Consider the following 13,460-nt stretch of genomic DNA (forward strand, 5'->3'; position numbering starts at 1 on the left):
TGAGAGCCAGTAGAGAAAATACACACACACACACACACACACACACACACACACACACACACACAAGCCCCTGCCCCACTGCACATGGAAAGACTCTCCACAACATGGAAGAAATAAAGAATGATGCTACCCATGAATGTGAACTATTGTCTTCATAGTGTTGTCTTCCATACATGTGTAAAGTGTGTGAGAAGCCTCTTGGCCTTCAGAAAGTATGAGTCACAAGTACCTAGTTTTCAAGCCATTATGTTTTCAAAATCCCTGCGTCTTCCATCCCTTCTGTAATACTGCATTCCAAATAGGTGAGCCTGAGCCCAAAAAGTACCCCTCCATTCTCTTTTTCTTTTTCTTTAAATTTTTTAAATGTTTTTTATTTATTTCTGGGAGATAGAGACAGCATGAGGAGGGGAGAGAGAGGGAGACACAGAATCCGAAACAGGCTCCACGCTCTCAGCTGTCAGCACAGAGCCTGACGCGGGGCTCGAACCCACGAACTGTGAGATCATGACCTGAGTCGAAGTCCGACACTTAACCGACTGAGCCACCCAGGCGCCCCTCCTCCATTGTCTTTTACTATGCTGGGGTTTGTGTATTTCTTCTCCCATTTTCCAGCTCCTTTAGTGGTTTACATTACCAATTCTGTTTCAAGCTGTTCCTTATCAATCCCATTAAATTATACTTTGGCAGCAACTATATTCCTACTTCATCCCTTCCACATAAAAGTGGACTCTGGTTTATAGAACAGAAGACAAGGATGCAATAGATACTGGGTTGTTTTAAAAATGAGTTAGAGGGCTTGACACTTACGCTCAAGGCCGAGCTGCTAGCAGCAGATCTGGATACTGCAATCTAGCGCTAAGGAGGACCCAGCAGCCACTGCCAGCGGGCTGCAAACAGTTCCACGTTGCTCGGGCCCCACTTCGGTTTCAAGAATGTGGCTGCACAACAGTGGTTGCTCTCCTCACAGAAAGAAAAAGCCTCGCACATCTTCCTCCTGTGGTCACCCTCATAGGCCCCATGATTGTGCCGGGGCTGTAGGGACGCTGGAAAGCAGGGAGTGCACATGTCTCCGTGCGTGAGGAGATGGCCTTTGCCAACCCATAGGATTTCCGGGATGCAGAACTTCCGCCCCCTCCACAGACTGGCTCTCAGATGTGAGCAGCCATACTGAGTGAGAACGTTTACCCCATATGTTGTTCATTATTACTTTCAATTTTCTATGAGCTAAAATATATTTTCTAAGTAATTTTAAAGTAGAGAAAATTTAAAAGATTAATAGAATAAACACCCCATTACCAACCTACTCAAATTCATCACAACTTAATCGTTTGCCTCTTTTGTTTCCTTATGAAATATAATTTGAAAGATGATGTTAAATTCCTGCTTGGAACTTATTAATTAACCCATTCTTTTTCTATTCTTTTTCTTTCCCTCTTATTAATGTTCATATACATCATTTTCATGCAGGTTTTTCTACTTTTAGTGCTTGTGTTAAGTGCCACGTCGACAATAGAAGGAGCCCAGGGGCCAAATGATCATGTGAACTTCTCAAACTTTGCCTCCATACTTATTTCCATAAAAGAAAAATAAACTATCTTGCATACCGTACTGCAATTCTGAATTAATACAAAGTAGATATTTGACTTTAATAGATATTACCAAATCCCTTTAAATGGCTTGTAAAATTTGCGTTCCCTTCACGTAGCTTAAAAGGGTTCCTGTTAGCATGTTTTCTCATCAACATTTAACGTTGCCAGACTTTTAATTTGTTCTGAGCTAATAAATATAAATAATAATCCATTTTTCTCATTTTTCTCCCTTTGATCACTAGTGTGGTTAAAGATTTTTTTTTCCTATTCTCTTCATGATTGACTATATAAATTGCCTGGTTATATTCTTTGTCCCATAAAGATGGGCTGAGTTATCTTTTTAGTATAGATTTATGAGACATATATAGTATGATTTTATATTAGAAAGTTGTTTTCTAACTTTAAGGTAGAAAATATTTTTCCTCTATGTATCTTGCTTCTGTATGTATTTCCTTTCATCACATTCATTTTTTAAAAAGTTATATTCGTGGGGTGCCTGGGTGGCTCAGTCAGTTAAGTGTCTGACTCTTGATTTCGGCTCAAGTCAAGATTTCAGGCTTTGTGAGTTTGAGCCCTGTGTAGGGCTCTGCACTGTCAGCACAGAACCTGCTTGGGATTCTCTCTCTCCCTCTCCATCTTATCTCACTCTCTGACTCTCTCTTTCTCTCAGGTTAAATAAATAAACTTAAAAGAATAAAATATGATATACATAAACATATGCATTTTATACATTATATAGTCCTACTCATGAATATATATACACACATACATGTATATATATATGTGTGTGTGTGTGTGTGTATTTATAAATGTTTTAAAGTATATTTATTATTTAGGCATATCATTCCCCAGACTATTGGTTTGTGTGTAAGTTGAGTTAGGATTTAATACATTTTTTTTCCAAAAGCCTGTTTCTCATAGTGCCATTTATTGAATAGTTCACCTACACCTCTGAATCTATTATATATCTAGTTTTCAATATGTTAGTGGATTTTTTCTTGAAATCTCCACCAAAATGATTTATTCATCTGTTTTGACACCAATATTATCAGTTGATTTAATTACTGTAGATTTAAAATAAAATTGGTATTTGATAAATATAGCAATCTTATTTCAAAATAATTTTCATTGATTTGATTTCATAACATTTTAAAGTCAAATTTCCAAAAAAAGATATTATTGGAAATTGATTTGAAGACAATAAATGTAAAGATATATTTGGGATAATGTACTCTATAGTTTTGAATCTTCCCATTTATAAACATAGTATATCAAATTTGTTTAGGATCTCATTTGTACCATTCAAAAATGTTTTATAAAGTTTTCTCTATAAAGGTATATTTGATACTCGTTTTACTTCTAGAAACCCTGTTCTGCTTGTGACTTTTATGGCTCTTTTATTAAATATTACATTTTAAAATAAACTATTGCTGATTTGTAGAAAAAAACATTTAATTTTTATATGAATATATGACATAAAATCAGAATTTCTAGGCCCAATTGCTAATGCAGAGCATATTTCTGTTATCATAAATGAAAAATATTATCATTTATTATCCATCAATATGAAATCTCAAACCTATATCAAAAATATAACTGGAAAACATACACAAAAATGCCTATATGTGACTTAGTCTTGTTTTAAAATATATTATGTTAAAAAATACTTCCTGTTTATCAATCAATCTGGATGTTAAAAAAGTTATATATATGCAGTAATTTATAAAATTTACATGCCATTTACAAAATGTTGCAATGAATCATACAGAGAGCAAGATTCATTTTATTATTATAAAGAACACAGCCAAAACTTATAATGAAATATCAAAATTTTCTGAAATAAACTTATTCACCAAGAGAGGTAATGATTTGTTCTTAAAGAATGTTGAGCAAAAAGGAATGAGTGAAACTTAGAGAAGTTTTTGTTGCTGGTTGGGAAGGATATAGCATCAACAAGTAAGGTGAATAAGGAGCAATTTCAGGCAAATGCCAGATATTAGAAATTAACATGGATTTTTAAAAATCAGTTTTGGGCTAATATAGAGACTCTATAGTAGAAGGAATTTCAGGGGAGGTAGTTTGGACTTATAATAATGAATGCTATTATCTATCTATCTATCTATCTATCTATCTATCTATCATCTATCTACCTACCTACCTACCTACCTACCTACCTACCAGCCATCCATCTAAGAGTCATCTACCTGTCATTTAATGAATCTCTGCTTTTACTCTTCCATGGGTGTCTTTGAATGGCGAAAAAGAATCATTAGGCAAAATAAAGGATTCTCATCACATGTGACATATTCGTAGAATATATCTATCATTATGTTGGTAAATTCCTTAAGTTTTTTTGAAGTTAAAGTTTTCTGGGGGATGAATTCAAGACTGCACTATCACCATCTTGTTGAAGAAAACCTTTGTGGTAGTGATAGCTATTGTGGGTGATTTGGATGTGGTTTTGGTGATGACTTAAACGTTATTATTGGAAACATGCATATATTTATTTTTGCGACCCAAGAATTATATATGATGTTTTATTATCCAAGACCTTTATATAAACTTAAGTGTGCCACAACTTTACTATTCTTACCTTCAGGAATATACAGTGATTTTATGAATTCTCGGCCATTATTTGGTATTTGTCTTCGGGGGATACAGTACACTGCTGAAATATTGAAATGATCATGTGAGCTTTTAAATTTTATTAAAATAATTGTTTTTAGATTATTATTGTTATATTTAAATGTTTATTTATTTTTGAGAGATAGAGGCAGAGAATCTCAAGCAGGCCCCACACTTTCACCAGAGAGCCTGATGCAGGGCTCGAGCAAAATGAACAGTGAGATCATTACCTGAGCTGAAATCAAGAGCTGGACGCTTAGCCAACAGAGCCATCCAGGCAACTCATAGTTTATTATTTTTATTCAAATAATCTTTTCATGTAGATTAAAATATCAAACAGTAAGAATTATCAGACTTGTAATGAGAAAAACACAGTCGCCTATTTCACCATTCTCTATCCTTAATTTCACTCCCCCATACTATTTCTTGATTTTTCTGGTTAAGATGCTATTGTGAGGGTTAATTTTATGCATTGACTTGACTAGGCCATGTTACCCTGATATTTGGTCGAATGTTTTTCTCAATGTTTCTGCAAAGGTATTTGTTAGATGAGATTAACATTTAGAGCAGTAGATGTTGAGTAAAGCAGATCACCCTCCATGATATGGCAGGCTTCTTTCAATCAGTTGAAAGCCTTTCATCTCAACTCTTCTCTGAGTCTCCAGCCTGCTGGCCCACACTGCAATGTTTGGACTTGTCAAACCTCCACATTTATGTGAATTAGTTCTTTCAAATAAGTGTCTCTCTTTCTCTCTCCTTACCCCCATCTCTCTACCTCTATCTGTGTACATATATGCACATCCTGTTTATTCTATTTCTCTGGAAAAATCTTGACTAATACAGATATTGACTTCCAAATTTGGAAGATGAATATCTACCTTTTCTTACCTTCTACCACTTCCTTTCTCATCATCATTGTAATATAATCACATCCTAATTTTTATTAAAAATTTTTTAATGTTTATTTATTTTTGAGAGAGAGAGAGAGAGAGAGAAATAGCATGAGCCAGGAAGGGGCAGAGAGGTAGTAGGCTTCAGGCTCTGAGCTGTCAGCACAGAGTCCGATGTGGGGCTTGAACTCACAAACCTCAAGAACATGACCTGAGCTGAAGTTGGATGCTTAACTGAATGAGCCACCCAGGCACCCCCCTAATTTTTATTTAAATCAGTATTTTTCATGAATGCATTTTTAGTACTATATCATTATTCTTCACAACTGTGCTATATAAATCAATGAACCATATACATGTCTTCATTCTAATATAACTTTCTCTTCCTCTAGTGTTAATCACTGCCTCAGTTCTTTGTTTCATGCTTTCTTTTTCCTAATTTTTTTTTTATTAATGCTACAGGAAACTACTCAATATGCTCATACACTACTGCATCTGAAAACTAGACATATTGATTACTGATTCTCTCATCATTGCCAGCCTAGTACCCACATTTTCCTGGCTAATCTGAATCTCAGGTTTATAATTCCAGATCTGGGCTATGTAAAACTGATTGGTTAAGTCAGAGTCATCTGTTCACATTCTAGGTGCAAGAGGGGACTGGTAAGACAGAATTCTAGCTTTACAGCTTCTGTTGTAAGAGGAAGTTTATGTTTCACCTGGCTAGGGATTTCCATAACCCTGGAAGGGGCTTCACTTTCTGAGTGACCAAGTTGAACTGTAAATGGTCGCTATATCCTGACACTGACTTACATTTAGGAAACTACTTGGCCTTGATTATCAACGCATTCATTCATCAAGATTCATATACAGACACAGAATAGATAAGTGAAAAGAAATTGGGAAATTAGATTTTAATCCCATGTCTAATATTTATAGAGATTGATCTAGATTGTTGTACATAATGAAAGGTTGCTATTTCTACTGAAAGTTAAGATTAGGTTTTGATTTTCACTTAGAAAGTCACCAGTTGGATAATTTTTTAATTATCAATACTTTAAAAGCTTTCAGATAAAAGTTATATCTCAAAAAATGGGGGCAAAACCTCAGAAAAATATTTTGAGACGGTGGATTTTCAGTGTCTTGTCTTCAATTCCAAAGAGATATGGAAGGGGGAAATAATTGGACAAAATGAAGGAAACAAAGAGGAGAATGAAATTAAAAGATTAATTTTTTTGGTATTCAAACTGAATGAGTTTTTAAAGTTTGTGTTGAGTATTAGTAGATTACAAAATATATACCATAGTAAGTAATGTACTCTCCCCTATTTTTATACATAGTGAGTCTTAAATTTCTCAGAGACTCTCATCCATAAGTAACTAAATGAGACAGATGATAACAGCCTTAATTTAGGAGTAGAGAAAATGTTTTGTTGTCTGAGGAATGAGCTTTTTATTCATAATGTGTACCTCATAAATCTAAATTGTTTCAAATTTAGTTGTTTTGTGAGTAAAAAAGTTTTATTTCCTTATGATGTCAGCTGAAAGAATTGTCTGAAAATCAGAAGGGAATTGTTTGGCTTCATACTTACCTACACACTTTTTTACTATAGTGCATGATTTTAAGAAAATTCTCACTGGTAGTAAATAGCCAAAAATTAGAGATGTGTTGATTTCCTTCAAGTCACCTATTAGTTATGTAAGAGTTAGATGTCAAATTGGAATTTTTCACTCATGTTTTGAATACTGGATTGAAACAATTGAATGCTGGGAGAAGTCATATTTAGGAAATTCGTAAGGAAGTAATTGGGCACATACCACATTTTTCCTTTGAAAAGACATGGGATGTGTTACAATATGAAACAAATTTTTTTGTGTATGTGACTATTCCTCAAATCAAATTGTTTTTAGAAAGAAAATACCTTAACCACTAATTTATAGAAATAAATTATTGACTTGTAGACTAGATTCATTTATTCATCCCACAGATATTTTGAATTTTAATTATACATTGTGAAAAATGTATGCCTGATACTCTGCTTACTCTATTGTTATCTAATATTATAATAAAAATGTAATATATAATACAAGTTTAACTCCATCAGGTAATATTTTGAGCAGGTGTTGCTTTTTTACAAAATAGAAGTCCTAATTATTTTTTTTTTCTGCAAAGAGAAATAAAGATATCCATAATAATCTGTCATAGATTTGGTGTGCACTTGTACTCAATTTTGGAAGAAGTGTTCTGTGACCAGGTAATATTTCCTATACCTGGGATACAAATTCATATTGAAAGAGGAGCTTTGTGCAATGTCGTTTTGTTAAACTCTAAGGTGACATGGGCTATGGGTTGCAGGTAAAGGACCACTGTTATAAGTCATTGCCTCTAAGGAAAAGATCTTTGAGAAAACTACTTACATTCACTCAAGTATGCCAAATTTTACATAAGTGCTGCACTTAGTATTGACAGCATCTGTTCCTTGTCCTGGTCTGTAGGGTATCAAACTAGGTATAAATTAAAAAATGCAAATGTTACTGCTTCTTTCAAAGCTAAATTTTCACATTATACCTCAAACCATGAACAAATTCTACAGATTTACACTTTGTTCACCTTCACCTCATCATCAGTCCTCTTTATTCATGAGAAATATGCTTGACTCTCCATGTATATATTATTTTAATTTCCATTCTGCCAAAGGACTGAACCAAAGTGTTTGTAATTCTAATAGTGATTATATTGATGATGACAATCATCACAGAGATGATAATGATAAAATGATTTTGACAATAATGATTAGCATGATTATGATGTTATTTTCTTCAAGTTTTTATTAAACTCCAATTAGTTAACATACAGTATAACATTAGTTTTAGGTATAGAATTTAGTGATTCATCACTTACATACAACACCCAGTGCTCGATGATGATGTTATTTCTGATAGCAGTTCCAAGTTCTTACTCATTTCTACATTGTTGCTTGTAGGGATGAAGAAGAAACCATTCATATTTTCAGACAATTATAGAGAATTAGTCTATCAGGAAGAAGACATTATCATAAATATACTTTATATCCATTCTTCCCATTTTCGCTGCCAGCATTAATCTGTCTACTCACTGATTCATTCATTCATTCATTCATTCATTCATTCATTCATCTTTTCAATATATGCTTATTAGGTATAACTAAGGTGCTAGAATACCACAGAGAGCAAACATAGACACAGTGATTACCTCCACGGATCCCCAATCTAGTAGAATACATGCAGGTTAATTCCATAAGACTAATTGAAAAATTGCATCTATAATAAGTGCCATGATTGAAAGTGACATAATGCTACTACAGCTTATAAAAGAGGGATTTGATATAAATTATAAGCAAGGAATTAATGAGCCTTAGGAGTTAAAGGAAGACAGGAACAGCAGTCAAAAGAAGCATGATATGAATATTAGTGATTGAAAATCATTTTGTCTGAACCAGAGAAAGGTAGCGAGACGTGGTTCAAGGTATAGCTAGAAAAATAGGTAGGGCCATACCAAGCTGAGCCCTGTTCTATTATGTTACATAAAAAGGGAAGTGATCAAAATATTTTAAGTTGGAGGACGCCGTGATAAGATTTGCATTTTGAAAAGGTCACTCTGACTTGGCTGGTGTCTGAAGATAGTTGAAAGGGAGCATACTGACTGGATAACAAGTTATAGATTTAAAAGAAAAAAAAAGTAACCTGGTACTTGACATGACCAAATACCCTATTTTATTAGAAAGAAATTAAAGTCCAAGAGATACAATAACTTTTATAATTAGTAGCAGAACCTAATTTAAAAAAACAGAATTTCGATTATCTATTCTAAATATTTTTTCAATAATACTCTGACATGTGGTTATTAAGTATTAGAGCCAAAGTTGCTTAACTGTTTGTGCTCTTAGATCAATTTCTGTCACCTTTTACTTTGCCGTTTCTTCCAGAGTTCCCGTTCATTTTCAATGCTTCTTGCTATTTTCTTCCTCCTGCCAAACAAAAATATCATCTTGTAGTTCCGAACTACAAAAACATCTGCGATACCCTAAGGCTCTTCTTGCACATTTCCAGTGATGTAGTAACTTATTGATAAACATATTATTTTTCTAATAAATTACATGTTTTCTGAGGGTAGAGACAATAATTTGATCTGTTTTCCTTTCTCTCATTCTGATTTGATGGCTTGTATGTAAAGCTGTGTAAACAAGGATATTACTTCGAAAACCATTAATATTCTTTATGAATACATTATACTGTATTACCATATATTTCTGAAGGTTACTTTCTTTCTTTTTTTCAAAGCTTATTTATTTTTGAGAGAGAGAGAAAGAGAGAACGTGAGCAAGGGGAGGGCAGAGAGAGGGAGACACAGAATCCAAAGCAGGTTGCAGGCCCTGAGCCGTCAGCATAGAGCCCAACATGGGGCTTGAACCCATGAACTATGAGATCATGACCTGAGCTGAAGTCAGATGCTTAACCAACTGAGCTACCCAGGTGCCCCTGAAGGTTACTTTCTAAATACAGGATTTTGTCATTAAATAATAATAAAAATATATAACCATAGTTTTATTCATGGGCATTTCACCCAGTACTAAGGCTTACATGGCCAAATTTGACAGTCCTAGAGGGAAGAAATAGGAACTACAGATTTACCAAGTCCTTCTTGGGGTCAGAAAGATTTGCCAACATGGTTGTGTATGTAGTGACCATTTTGTAATGTTATACAGCCCCTAAAATCAGTTATTCTAAAAGCCAAAATAATTGTTTTAAAGATGAGTAAAAAAGTACTTACAGACCTACCTAAAACTCTTCAATAAATTTTCACTACACTTAAAATACAATCCAGACTCCTTACCACATATGAAGCAATCCTACATGATGAAGCCGTACTGGGGCCTCTGATCTCAGGTCCTTGTACTCTGCCTCCAGTCACTGTGCCACTACGACTTTTCTCAAGTCTTCAAATAGTACAGGGTCACCTCAGCCTGCTGGCCTTTGCACTGTTTCTTTCCTGCTCTCAAGGTTTCTTCCTACACAGCCTCCTAGGTCTCATTTCTTATCATTTAGATCTCAGCTGAAGTACAAGCCACTCAGGGAGAACTCTGACCATGTCTCCCGTACCACTCAACCTCTGTCACATCACACTGCTGTATATTCTCCCCAGGACTTTTCATAATTTGATGTTCTCATATGTATGCATTTGCTTACATATAGATCTGTCTTCTATAACTACAAGTTCCATGAAAATAGGAACTGTGTCTGTCTTGATCACTATTTTATTTCTAGAGAACAGAATATCACCTGTCACTTGGAAAGTACTCAATAAATAGTTGTTAGATAAGAAAATAATTCAATGAGAGCTAAAGAAATCATGCTATTCTTTTTTTTAATGTTCATTTACTTTTGAGAGAGAAAGAGAGAGAGAGCAAGCAGGGGACGGGTAGAGAGGGAGGAAGGCACAGAATCCAAAGCAGGCTCCAGGCTCTGAGCTGTCAGCACAGAGCCCAATGCAGGGGTTGAACCTACAAACTGTGAGATCATGGCCTGAGCTGAAGTTGGATTCATAACCAACTGAGCCACCCAGGCCCTCTGAAATCATGCTATTCTAAGGCCTCTTCTGGACCACTACCTCAAAGCAGCTACAGGCCTAGAGCTCCAGATCTTTCATTGATAGAATTCATGACACCTATATTACTTTTCAATTTACCATTAGACGTGTTCAGAGAGAAATATAGAGAGGTTTATGGCATTGTGTGCAAAGAAAAATCTAGGAATGCTGAATAATAACTGTTTTCCTTCAGTGAGAGTTAAATTTACACCACTATGCTTTAGAAAATTGAACTCTTTGGTAAACCATGTCTTTATAGATTTACAAAGAGCAGCTGTTAAAAATAATGTAAGCTTGTTTATTATTAAGCGTAAAGGAAGAAGGGCAGAGAGTGAAACATTCAGAGAATAATTCAAACTAGCTGTTATACTAGATTAAGTTAATATATATATCTATGATTAATCAGAATAGTTTAAAAAAATGGTGACCTGAAACTGTGTCAGAAATAAAATTAATTCAGACAATCAATTCATATTATTTGAGTGATTTGGATCTTCAAATGAATCCCATACTACTCTAACTGGACAGTCACTAGACACCCTGGAAATAATCTTTATACACTGGGCTTCATTAACAGAACAATAGTAAATGTTTATATAACATTCATTATATCCCAGTTACTGTTATATGTACTTCACATATATTAACAAGTTTAGTCTTTATGAAGGTCCTTCAGAGTAACAGATTGTTCCCACTTAACAGAGAAGACTAAGTAACTTGGCCAAGATTAAATTTGTCAGAGCTAACATGTGAACATACGCAGTCTATAGGTCCACACTCTTGATTACTGTACAATACTAGTTCTCACACAATCCTCTTCTGTCTGAAAAACAATTATGTGTGTGTCAAATAAAGTCAAACGTAGCTAATAGAGTTGAGGAATGAAGTCAGATACAATAAGTCTGAACATTGAGAAATAGAGAACTAAGGGGAATTATATAAACTTTTAAATGATTCAAAAAAAATTTATTGAATTCAAAGGATTGTCTTAGCTTAGGCTGCTATACAAAAACAATATAGGGTAGGTGGATTAGAGTCAACAGAAATTTATTTCTCACGGTTCTTTTTTTTTTCTTAAATAGTTTATTGTCAAATTGGTTTCCNCCTTTGATACGGATATTGTTTGATTGTGTTGATGAGCTCTCGAACTCTCCTTTCGTGTCCCTAGATCAATTTATCTCTCTTTTTCTCAGCTCCCTTTTTTTCTATAATTGTGTCTTCTAAATCACTTATTCTCCTTTCTGCCTCTTCAGTTCATGCATTAGATGCCTCCATTTTAGTATGCATCTCATTGATAGCATTTTTTAATTGATCACAACTATGTTTAAGCTTCATAGTCTTTGTAGCAATAGTTTGTCTGATGTCTTCCATGCCTTTTTCAAGCCCAGCGATTAATTTTATGACTATTGTTCTAAAGTCTTGTTCAGTTATGTTGCTTATATCTGTTTTGAGCAGTTCTTTAGCTGTCATTTCTTCCTGGAATTTCTTTGGATAAGAGTTCTTTTGTTTCATCATTTTGGTTAGCTTTCTATCTCTTGTTAATTTTAAAAGCTTGTTATGCACTCTACCCCTGCAAGTACTGCTGTATTAAAGAGGGCTCTTTGACTGTCCAGGGCCTGTCCATTCAGGAAGTGTTCTTTGATGTCTCTTGGTTTCTTTTATTGAGACTTTGGCTATTTTATTTCCCTACACATAGTGGTATTTTGGACTCTCTGCCATGTGTGCTTTGGCTTGTGTCTTGAGGTAGCCCTGGAAAAGAAAACAGACAACCACACAGGTAACAAAGGTACACAAACTTACAGACAAATCCAATAAACATAAAAACTGAAAGGAAGGGGCGCCTGGGTGGCTTAGTTGGTTAAGCGTCCGACTTTCGCTTGGGTCATGATCTCGCAGTCCGTGGGTTCGAGCCCCGCATAGGGTTCTGTGCTGACTGCCAGCTCAGAGCCTGGAGCCTGTTTCAGAGTCTGTCACTCCCTCTCTCTCTGACCCTCCCCTGCTCACGCTGTCTTTCTCTCTCCTAGAAATAAATAAAAAACATTAAAAAAAATTTTTTTAAACCGAAAGGGAACAAGAAAAAGAAAAAAGAAAGGGACAAAGAAACAAAACAAAAAGAAAGAAGAGAATGGAGGGAAGACAAATAATAAAAATAAAAATTAATAAAAAATAAAAAGGAGGAAAAGAAAACAAAAAATAAAAAAGGAAAAGAAAACAAAAAATAAAAAATCCAAAAGACAAAGGACAGTCTAAAGTCATAAAACCAGAGTTCCCAGCTACAAATAAAGAGCCAGGTGTATGCAGTGCTGATGGAAGAGCATATACAAAGAGAGAAATAACAGGGCGGGGAGGAAGCGAAACTGGAAGAGAAATGACCAGGCAGAAAGACTAAGAGGGTTGATTCAGAGGGAGAAATCATGTTTCTCCATTCTACCATCATTCAGAGGTAGAATATGTTTAATGTTTTTATAAAGGGGTCCCCAGACAGTTCCCTTGCCCCTTCCTCTATGTGAAGACATGAGAAATCAGTACCCTGAAGAACACACTTACCCAATTATGCTAGCACCTTGATCTTGGACTCTCAGCCTCCAGAACTGTGAGAAATAAATTTTCATTGTTTATGAACTACGCAGTCTGTGGTATATTTTTACAGCAGCCTTAATAGACCATAACAGTAACAACAGAGCATTAAACCAAGTATGGAGACCACACAGTGCATACCCATGAAGCTGGT

Source organism: Crocuta crocuta, unplaced genomic scaffold (genome assembly GCF_008692635.1).
Source record: "Crocuta crocuta isolate KB4526 unplaced genomic scaffold, BGI_CrCroc_1.0 scaffold66, whole genome shotgun sequence".
Taxonomy (NCBI): domain Eukaryota; kingdom Metazoa; phylum Chordata; class Mammalia; order Carnivora; family Hyaenidae; genus Crocuta; species Crocuta crocuta.